Raw genomic sequence first — 11,764 nt, forward strand, 5'->3', positions numbered from 1 at the left:
ATGCTGATGCAATAAATATATCGAATATTATTACAAAAATAATGTTGCTGTTTTATTTATTAGTTTTTTAAAGGACCTGACTGATTTAGAGAGACCATTTACTAAGGTAAGTAATTTAAAATATAAAATATAAAAGTAAATGTATATAGCTAATAACGCAAGTAAGTAAATTAGTTTTCTAGATCGATATAGTATATGTATATGTTTAAAATAAAAAGAGATGTTATCCATTCATTCTAGTTAATATATAGGATAAAAATTAATTCTAGAATGCCTCCATCTTCGCGTTAAAATTAGATGAGAATTGCATAACAGTTTTTTAAAAGAAATTAGATTCTCTGTATCTTTGTATTAATAAAAATAACTATAGGATTATTAGTAACTTCGGTATTAAACCACTTGCGTACAATCGTCCTCTGAAAAGAATAATTTCGTGCAAAATTTAAATAAAAATATTTTTGAAATTTTAAAGTCACAACTATACAGTGTGTCCCAAATTGGGTGTACATGTATGGGTATCTTGGAAACTATAAGAGATAGAAAATTGGTTGAATGGGGAAAGTTGTAGGGCGATTAATTACCAATTTAGTGCCGCTTTCAGAACGATTTTATCTTTTTCCAATTTTGAAATATTTGGAAAAAATCAAAAAGTTTCATTTTTGAAAAAGGCTGTATTTTTTTTACTTCAACGTGTTTTTAAAATCTGTAAAAACATTATTAGGATATTTTTTTAAGGACAACGCATATCTAAATTCAGTTTTTGTTTTTGACGTTTTGATTCTGAGATTCCCTCCTCAACTTCTTTTTTCTTATGGCGGCCATTTTGCTTTTTTGCTAAATTAAAAAGATCTTTTTTGTCCCTTTAAAATGATGTATAACACTTTATGCAAATATATTATGTTTACGTCAAAAAATTAAATAGTTTATTTTCGCTGAGTTGGCCATGGTTTTTATTGGCATTTTGTCGTACACACAATTATTATTAACTTACTAACTTGCTAACTTATACTTTTACGTAATTTCTAAATAAAATGATTAACTATATGTAACAATAATATTAAATAAAACTATTCAAAATGACGGCCATTTTTGTTAACACATTTTTCACATTTCTTTAAAACACTTCTAGTTACCTTGCGCAGGGTGATTTTATTTATATTATTTTAGACATTCTGAATCCCGTCCTCTAGTTGTTCGAGAGTCGCAGGAGGTTTAAACTCGTAACCTCTATAAAGATCCAGGGGTGTAATATCCTAGCCAATTTAAAGCACCACGGTTCGCAATAAGTTTATTGTTAAATGCTTACGTTAACAAGTTTTGAACGTCCTGAGTTATTATATGTGGGACACCCCAGCCTGTTGAAACCACACATCACTCCGTATTTATTCTTCAGTTATTATAGCTATAACGGTAGGTTATATCTGCTCCTTCAAAAGATCAAGAAGAGATAAATATCTTTGACTTGTCAGTGTTTGGTTATAAATAAAGGACCCAATAAGGATTATCTAAAAACAATTATAGCATTTTACTTAAAAATAATTTTGTGGAGTGGGTAATTAACTTAGCTTACATACCACACCATACATTAAATCCAAATCTTACTTGTAGCCTTACGTTCAGCCTCTTCATGAGGATTCTCAGTAGCCCAAAAATGACGATTATGTTTGTTGAATACTCCGCATTTGCTAAAAAACGTCTCGTCGGTCCAAATAATTTTCCTGCTGAAATTAGGTATTTCTTGACATTGCCTTATAAACCAGTTTAAAAATTCTAATCGTCTTGGGTACCCAAGTAACATTTTCTCAAGCAGTTGGTTTTTAAAGTTGCCTTTTAGCCGCACCAAGGTTCTGCAATAGTCATTGGCTTGCTTGATGGAACTATTTAGGTTAAAGTTTGTGCTAATAGGAACTAGGAACCTTAGGTAAATTAAAAATCTTATTAGTGTCATCAATAACGTTGTTATGGACATAAACGAGAGCTTGATGCCCTTGATGGTTTTAAGATAATAAGGTTTTGGAGAGGTTATATTTTAGCATTAATTTGGCAATCAAAATTCCAATATAGAACGATTTTAGCATTAAAATTACCTATTCAGAACCATATGGTCTTGAATCAATTGCCTAACTATTTGGCACTTTATACGGCCTATTCCGGAAAATATAGCATTTTTTAACACCTAAACGACTTGCTAGAAGTCATATGGATAATAAGATAACTTTATGGGATAAGGTTTAACCAACTAGTCACAAAAAATACAAATGCGGACCGTCGCGATTATTAAATCCTATGTCATTTATTCTTAGAATACAGGGATGTCTTGGTACAAAATTGTAAGAAGTGGTAATTTTAAAAGAAAAGTGAAGCGAAATTTCCAACGAATTACAACTGGTCAGGTAAATATGACAAATAAACTATTGACAATATAAATAATGCCAATAGATCCTACTAACTGCCTAAAAGCCATTTATTGGAATTCGCCCAGACTTTGCCAGCTAATTGGTTATTAAAAGTGGCCTATAGGTCCTGGAAGATGCTAGTTAGCCCTGTTTTAGCTTTTTTTTAAACACACTGGCATTTTTTTAAGCCTTTTGTCCTACGACATAGATTTTGATACTTACTTAAGTTATTATAGCAGCTTAAAAGCATACCCTGCTAGGCCTCCATTTTAAAGAAAAATGTAATTCTTCCATTTTTAAAAGCTATTCAAATACAGGCAAAAATAATGTAATACGTAAACAATTTAGTTAATATATAAAGACACTGGAGCATTTAAGTACATATTATCACTAAAGCATCTCAAAAATAAAAATATATTAATTTTTAATTTTTTTATTGGCACTGAATAATGTTTAATTTGTAAGATATCAAAGGCACGCGTGTTTTACAGTTAAATTACACCCAACTTTTTCAAGAAACTGGTGTGCGCAATGAAAATCGGTCATCTATTCCAGTATAATATATTTTTTTCTAAAATAAAGTCATACTTACTGAAAATGTCGCCATTGCTTTTTATTTTGGCGTTGTCTTATTTTTACCCTGGCTGTATCATATTTAAAACTAAAAGGTCAGATTTTTAAACCTTGGTGTCTCTGAAATACCATATTTAAAACTAAATAGCAACATTTTAATACTTCAATATGTATCTGAAATGCCAAAAGCCGGCGAACAGGCCAAACTATATAACCACCTAAAAGTCTAAAAGGACTTTGCTACAGGGTTGTAAACAGGTAGGCGTAAAAGCTTTCAGGTTCTACACAGGTTACTTTTAGGCATTTTCAGCTTCGATAAAGGTTATTTCTATTAGCTATATAGGTTCTGTGATATGCGATCTGGTTTCAAATTGACCAGGGCCTATTGGCAACGACAACCTCTTTAAGGCTGGGCCTTTTTTTACTACAGGAGGTTATGCGGGCTAATAAATAACGTTGTTTGTGCTTAATAACATAATCAATAATTTTTCTTAAACAGGTTCTAGGAGTTATTTATAACCTTTTTAGAACCTAAATTGTTACTTGGGTAGTCTGTATCCTTGAACAAAAGTAGACTTTTATGGACGATATTTTTTTAAGGACTCTTTGAATGGTAGTCCTTGGTATATTCATATTAGTTGCAGCTTTTGTCGATCAAGTCAATGTTTTCGGGTTCGCATTAAAATAGTCTAAAATGTTTTTGTCGCGAGCTTCATTGTCCCTTTAATATGTTTCTGGCGTTGGTATTTCAAAACTTCTATGAGTTCTAAGGTTCATGGCAAGCCTAGTGAATAGTCTTGGACCTGGCTGCTGTCTCTCAGGATACAGTTCCAAATATCTGGCGATTGCAAAATTTCCATTCCTATTACATGTAATATAACATTCCAATATGTCAAATTTTTCTTCAGTGGTATATCGCATGGCGATTTTTGGAAATTACAATTTTAAACAAAACTCACTAAATACAAACGAAAAGAACTAGATACAAAAAAACTATTTAACACTAACAAAAAAAATAAATGAACGAGATAAGAACTATTAAACAAGATAACAAGTTAAATCAAATAAATAATATTTTGCAGAATTGTCAGTAAATGACTCTAAATCATTTAACAATAATAATTGTTTATACGGCAAATTGCCTCCGTAGTAATGACCTCCGCATTCATGGCGAACTCCGCGAAAAATGAACTTTGTAACTTTTTGACATAAGAATGAAATATTTTTATAAAGTTTTATACGTCATTTTAAAGGGACATAAAGACCTTTTTAATTTAGCAAAAAAACAAAATGGCCACCATAAGAAAAAAAGAAGTTGAGGATGGAATCTCAGAACCAAAACGTCGAAAACAAAAACTGAATTCAGGTATGCGTTATCCTTAAAAAGTTGTCCTAATAATGTTTTTACAGATTTTAAAAATACTTTGAAAAAAAAACAGCCCCTTTTCAAAAATGCAACTTTTTGATTTTTTCTAAATATTTCAAAATCGGAAAAAGATAAAATCGTTCTGAAAGCGGCATATAATTGGTAACTAAATGCCTTAAAACTTTCCCTATTTAACCAACTTTCCATCTCTTATAGTTTCCAAGATACTCATACATGTACACCCAATTTGGGCCACACTGTATAACAGTTTTTTATATTTACTGTAAAACTAAAACTTTTTTTTCCTTCAAAGGATATAAATCACAAAAAGGTGCTTTTATCATAGGACTTATTATGACTAATACATTGCCTATTGAAAATAGATTAGAACACAACTAGAATAGACAATCTATTTTAATTTAATTTGGTAGTGCACATTAAAAGTTAGGTAATATTTAAATGACAAGACAAAGGAAAAGAAAATAATTCTGGATATCAATGTTTTAATAATTCTCTTGAATCTGGTAGGTACTTCAAAAAAGTCAACATTAGACGAATGCTGGTTCATGTCGTGGTTCATCTTGTGAGCAATTATTTAAACCCGTAGTTGGTTCTGTATAAGAGGTATAAAAGAAACTAGTTTCACAAGTATATTATTAAATAAAAATAAGTATAATATCATCGCTTTGGTTGTGAACTGTTTTAATCCACATACACTAAAACTGAAGTTAGCGCGCTTTTAAAAAAGATTAGTAGAAGTCTTCTTCTCTAAAATATTCTTAAAGAGACCAAATTTATAACAAATTTGTGAAATTTTTTATTTATGTATCATACTATTTATGTGGATGGTTTTAGTTTAGGATTATAAACTTTATTTTAGGTTATAGGTGGCTTAGCTCCATTCACTCCAACAAATTTAGTACTTCCATCATATTATTTTAAGGTGTGAAAAGGTCTAACTGTTTAATGTCTAAAATGATGATTACTCGGCAATCTCTTAAAATAATTTTGTGATAAATATTATTAATACAGAAAGTATAAAATAACACCAATTCAAACTGCCAGTCTTCGTCCATTTCGGATTCAACTTGTACCTCATCAGCGGTTCTTAATGCCTCATAAAATCCGTGATCGGCAGAATTTACGGAGTTAGATTCGCATAACTTCCCTAAATTCGCATTTAGGAAAGATGCACCATTTCAAAGCTTCACTGAAAATCAAAATGTGGTAATTTTACAGCAAATTTAGTAGGTCATATGTTGCCAAGAAGCATAAGAAGTGGTGAACTTATTTTAGTGCTGTAAATTTAAAATATCTGTAAAAAGTGAATTTTTTGTTTTGTAATTTTACTGCGGTATTCTGTAAAATGTAAGCAATAATTATAGTTATTTTTAAGCAATATTATTAAAGATTTACTGTAAACTTGTACTTTTACAATGGTTTTAATGCAAATTCAACGATTATATCCGTAAAAATTCTATAAAAAAGGTTAAGCATTTCTCAGAGACCCTGTAAATTTACTATAATATTTTTGGTTAAAAAATGCTGGTATGTATTCTGTGTTTTTATTTTAAATTTAGATATATTATAATTTTGCTGTAATATATCTTAAATAAAATTCGTTTAAAAATTGTGGGATTATCCCAAACTAAAAGCTTATATGAAAAAATAAAAAGATATTTCCTTATACATTTATTTAAACATATCTTAACACAACAAATTTATTTTGAAGTGACACAAAGGATAAAAGATAAACTAAACGGAATTAACCTTAAAATATTAGAATTTATTAAGCTATAAACACTTAACATGCTTACATCCAGGAAAAATAATATGGGCCCCTTATTGTGTTTGCTTTTTGAACTACATGTTTTGTTAAAGTAATGTTTAAACGCTTAATTTCACTAAGTTTATTTTTAATGGTACATATACTAAACGAATATAAACAAAACATCCATATTAATACAAATTTTAATATAATTCCAAAACTTATGCGATTCCATATTTCTTGACTTTCAGGTTTGATGTTTTTAAAAAAAAGAAAAAACCGTAAGCTTTTAAAAAGATATATATATTTACAGCCTGTACTTACGTCAAATTGATAACAAAAGGTCGACAAATCTTCTTTAAAGTAATTTGCCAGTATCCTCAGTGACTGCAGCACGATTTCGTCCTGATCTTCGTCAAAAATGGTAAAATTCTTATACTTAGCTTTTTAGGTCAGGTTTGGAAAATGCCAAAATATGACTTTTTTAGTAAAAAACACAGGCCATTTTTTTTAATACTCTCAATTGTAGGCGGATCAGTATTTGTTAGAAAACCTTTTTGTTTGTTTCTTCTAAAAAATCTTTAAACTTAGTGTGGTCCAATACTATTAATAATTACTTTCGAATTACTAGCATAATTTTCTATTAGTGGTTTCCACGTTAATGCAGATCACCCAGCATTTCTATTAATGAGTTTTGTTTTGTGAATTTTTTGCAAGAATATTTGGTTTAATTAATTCATATATCAATTTCGATCTTGCATTTGGCTTACTAAGACGCATGCTGCCTAACATTCGACTTTACAGGTACCTGTGTTGTTATAATAATGTAAGCAAGGAATTTTAACCGTATTTCCGCCGGATATATTCGAGCCGGGTTTTTTAACCATATGGATTAATTTTTATGCAAAATGACTATATCGACAGTAAACAAGCTGTGAATTTCCTAGTATCATTTAGGTTAATTTAATAAATATAGTATATTCACATTCTGAAATGGTAAATTTGCTTTAGTTATAACATATAATACTGCTTTTTTTAAAGCAAATAACCGTTATTATTATCGCATCTTACTTAGAGTACCGACTAGCGACTTGATAGAGTTTTAAAGAAAAAGTTCTGGCAAACTTGATGTTCTATATATCCTGCAGTATGTTTATAAACCAATATATACTTTCTGCGCCTACCCTTCTTTTGTCAATACAACAGACATATAAGCAAATCCCAAAGAATGAATGCTTCTTTAGGATTCGCTTAATATGTCTAGCAATAAAGTTCCACCTTAACTCTTCGGTTTTTATATTATAACAATTGTTAAAAATGTTATGTCGCATGTCATTTAAAAAAAAAACATTACAATTATAATGATATCTACATTTTACCTCTGCTACTGTTTTTGCTCCTTTAAGTTTTCCTTTCTGTGCCTGATATTCTTTTATCTCCATTCTTAAAGTTCTTTGTACATTTCTAGTCCATTTTGATGCATCACGTTTTCATTTCCTTGTTAGTTTTTTCTTCTCTACAGTTTGGGTAGCAACCAAAGTTTTCAAATTCAAAATAAATTTATTTATCATTAAAATTACAAACATAATTATCAATTCACAATAGATAAACCATTATGATAAATAGGACCATGCCTCGATTACGAAACCGTTAGTATAAATGCAAACCTGTGTAGCAAGGCCTTAAAAAAAAGAATAATAAATAAAAAATAAAGAATATTAGTAACTATTAACATTGCTAATATAAGTACTTTTCTTGATACAAATTTATGATAATACAGCTTTTCTTTTTTTAACAGTAAAAGAAATACCAGTGGGACGTAGGTAGACAGGATAAGGTAGACAAGATTTTTGAAAATTTGTGTTTCTATGCTGTGGGACTCTAAATAAATTTATAAATCTAGTGTTATACATATAAAGATAATTCTTAAAATTATTTACTTAATATAGAGGCTCTCCAGTTTTATAATGTAAGAAATATGCCGAATAAGGATCACGTCTCGGATCACGTGCATATAGCCTGGCTTGGTACCGTCGTTAAATCTTAAATTGTAATTAAAATAGTTATTTTTTTTTAAAGTTGGGTTTTATTTTTCTATATTTCTGACATCAGAAGTGGGATTATACGCTTGCGCGCCGTGTTAGTTTATTTAAAAACTAAAAAAAAAACTTTGTGTGTGAAAATGCCGCGTTACGAGGAAGACTATGAGCGCCGCGAATATCGAGAACGCGAATCTCGGCGTGACGAAAGAGCTCTGGTACGTCATTGTCGTCGAGGCTCAAGCCGCTCTCTCTTCTAGTAGAGAAGGCGTTGGGTCGAGGGCGGAAGACGATAGGGTGGCTCGCGGAAAACGTTCTCGAAGAGACGGTCAGCCTCAGCAGCATGATAGACATCACCGCTCTAGGAGCAGCCCTAGAAGGTACTCCTCATCTGAAACATCTTTGAGTGCTTTGGCTGAAAGCATCTCGAAAATGGGTGAGACCGTAGTGGCTGGAATTGACAGGTTGTTGGTAAGCCGAAGAGGTGGAGTACCAAGATTTTATCAGTTGAAGAGGAACCGCTGGATGTGACAGCTATCTGAGCGGAAATGTTAAGACGCCGAGAATCATCAGGCTGAGCAAAAACGCCGATATGACTCCAAGAAGATTCCTGGATATCAGTATGTGGAGGGTGATTTAGTGCTGTTGCGACTTACAGCGTCTCCAAATACTGTGACCAGCAGGAAATTCTTGCCCAAGTGGCGAAGACCTTACAGGATCAGTAAAGTCCTGGAGCATGATCGGTATGAAGTGACCGACATACCTGGAGCTGTACGATCACGCATTCCGTATAAGGGCGTGGCAGGGTTGGAAAATATGAAACCCTGGATAAGATTCGGTATTGAATCTTAGAGTAGGTATTGGCGCGGTTGCAGAGCTCTGTGGGGGGGTCATCTGCAGGTGTAATTATTGTAATTCCTGGTACTTTTGGCTCCCCGGTTCAGGTGGGCCAAAGGCAGGTGGTTAAAATTCCTGGTTACTTTTGGTCTTCCCTGGTGCGCCTTTAACATACTAGCGCTAGTGTTCTTTTGTTATTATTAGATTTAAGTACCTAACCTTTTAATATTTGGTATTGGCCTTTGTTTTACCCCATTTATTTTTTTTTCTTTAAATACTTAACCCTGTATATGCATACACCGTGTTACCCAAATTTAATGTTTTCTTAGGTATTAGGTTTCACGGGATGTTCGACTCCATGACTGCTAAGCTGTTGATTTTCTCAGTTTGTTTTTATAAAATTTTGTTTTCTTTAATGCCTGTTTTATTTTAATGCTTATACGTATTTCTTTTCCTTAGCAAAGTCGACTTGGATCGAAATGAATTTTAGGCGTGAGGACACGCCACGCCAGTCAGGAAAGGCCGTGTAAGAAATATGCCTGGCTTGGTACCGTCGTCATCGTGGTCCAGGTCAACGGTATATTATGAAAGGGAATATCGATCTCAGCATAATTTGGGAAAAGGAAATACACGCGGGCATTGAAGGGAAGGACAGATTGGCTTTGACTATTGAAAGTTTAAGTCGATCCTGGTGACTTTTATATTTTGTTTGCTTTTGTTCATTTTATTTTTAAATCTTAAATTGTAATTAAAATAGTTGGGTTTTATTTTTCTATATTTCTGACAATAAATATGTTATAAATAAAGGTGTACATATGGCATTTTTCATATTCAAAATAAAATTGTTATTTAAATAGGGAGTAATATGATTCCCAAATGTTATTTTGAATGCGAAACGCATACAGAAGTTTTAAAGTTTATGTATAGAGTAAGCAGTTGTTTCAGTCAAGAAATCAGAATACAAAACATTACAGTAATCGTAATCGAGCAAAGAGAGAACTAGTGAATTAGATAAATATTATTTAATATTAGATAGTAAATAGTTTTTTTAACCATATAGTTTTTTTAGGCATATATATGCAATTTTAGGTTTATTCTTGACATTTGGTGAGGCCATTAAATAAACTTTATTCTTTGTTTATGTGCAATGAGGCAGCTTAAAGTCACTTAGTAAGCGAATGTTAGAAAAACACCCGGTAGGTTGATCAAAATTTATTTAAATTGGTACATAACAGTTGAATATGGCAAAAGTTGCACTGATATAGCAAAAGTTGCATTTCTTATGGCAAACCTTGCATTTCTTGTCGTAAAAGTTGCGTTTCTTATAACGAAAGTTGCACTATTATAGCGAAAGTCGCATTGATTATAGCAAAAGTTGCACTGATATAGCAAAATTTGCATTTGTTATGGCAAAAGTTACATTGCTATAGCAAAAGTTGAATTTCTTATGCCCAAACTAGTGTCATTTTAATAGTAAAAGTTGTATTTGGTTATGGTTAAAATAGTGTTTAATTATGGCAAAAGTTGCATATCCTGATAACTAAAGATGAAACTCAGTAAACATAATTATATGACTTATTTGTTTTTTTTGTTTTGATAATACAGGTTTCATTATTAGATATATTAGAGTAAGAGAATGCGTTTTATTTCTAGTTGAAGGATTCAATATTGGAAATAAGATATAAGAAAAGTATTTGTGTACTAGAAAACTTAAGATAAATATTTAGGGTAATTTCGTTGATACATATAATATGTATAATTAAGATCTGAGTATAGACCTATTTGTCAGGATAGCCGAGTGTTATATTTATTGAATTTATATGTTCATGCCTAAGCAAAACACTCTTCTCAAGTGGACCGGCTAATTCTAAGAACCAATAAATAAGAGTCTGTTTGTTTGTAGAGATCATATTACAGTGATGAGCCTTTTGAATAGGCATGGTAGGTAGTTTTTTAGGCAATCAAGAAAAGTGAAATTAACGTGAAAGTAAGTTAATGCTAAGATTCTGTTTTGTACCAATTAAAATAAATATAATTTTAATCAACCTACCGGGTGTTTTTCTTACACAAATTTCACAATAAAGCAGTTCTTCGAATAGTTGCATAGCACTCAAATGAGGAAAGAGGAGCAAAATACGCCGTTTCTAAAATGTACTGTTTTGGCTTGAAGCCATCAAGACAAATGGTTATTTAATAGAAGGATTTGAGATAAGTTACTTAGTTTTAAGGCTCATATTATATATCCCACCACCATTCAAAATTGAATTGCTACTGGAAAACTTGTCGTTCAGGTAAATTTTGTAGTATTAAAGGTGCAGTTTGCTATGAGAAAAATTTGATGTAAGCCAAGTCTTATTCAGCACAATTATGCTGCAATAAGAATATGAGGTCTTAACAAAAATGGTATCAAGCTTGGTAAGGAATCCTCTCTTATTTAGTAGACTAACTGGTCTAAAGAGGCTCCTGTAAGTTTTTTGCTACTATTCTGGCAGCTTCAGTGGTATACCGGATATACCCAATTATTTGCATAATAAAAGCGTGTAAATCGTATCCATCAAGTTTATGCCAAATTAGGAATAAATTATGTAATCTTGATGACTCACCATAACAAACAGCTTCTTAAATATAATTTTTTGACTGGCTCAAACCAGTCTCTTTCTCTCTTAAATTTTAGATAAGTATCCGATGTTCACGAATATAACCCGAAACGAAAGGAAAATAAATAGTGCGTCGAACGTTTTGTGGCGGCCGTGAAATTGCGGCCCAATTAGCCGGGTGAGAGATA

This window comes from Anthonomus grandis, chromosome 8 (assembly GCF_022605725.1).
Source record: "Anthonomus grandis grandis chromosome 8, icAntGran1.3, whole genome shotgun sequence".
NCBI classification, from domain to species: domain Eukaryota; kingdom Metazoa; phylum Arthropoda; class Insecta; order Coleoptera; family Curculionidae; genus Anthonomus; species Anthonomus grandis.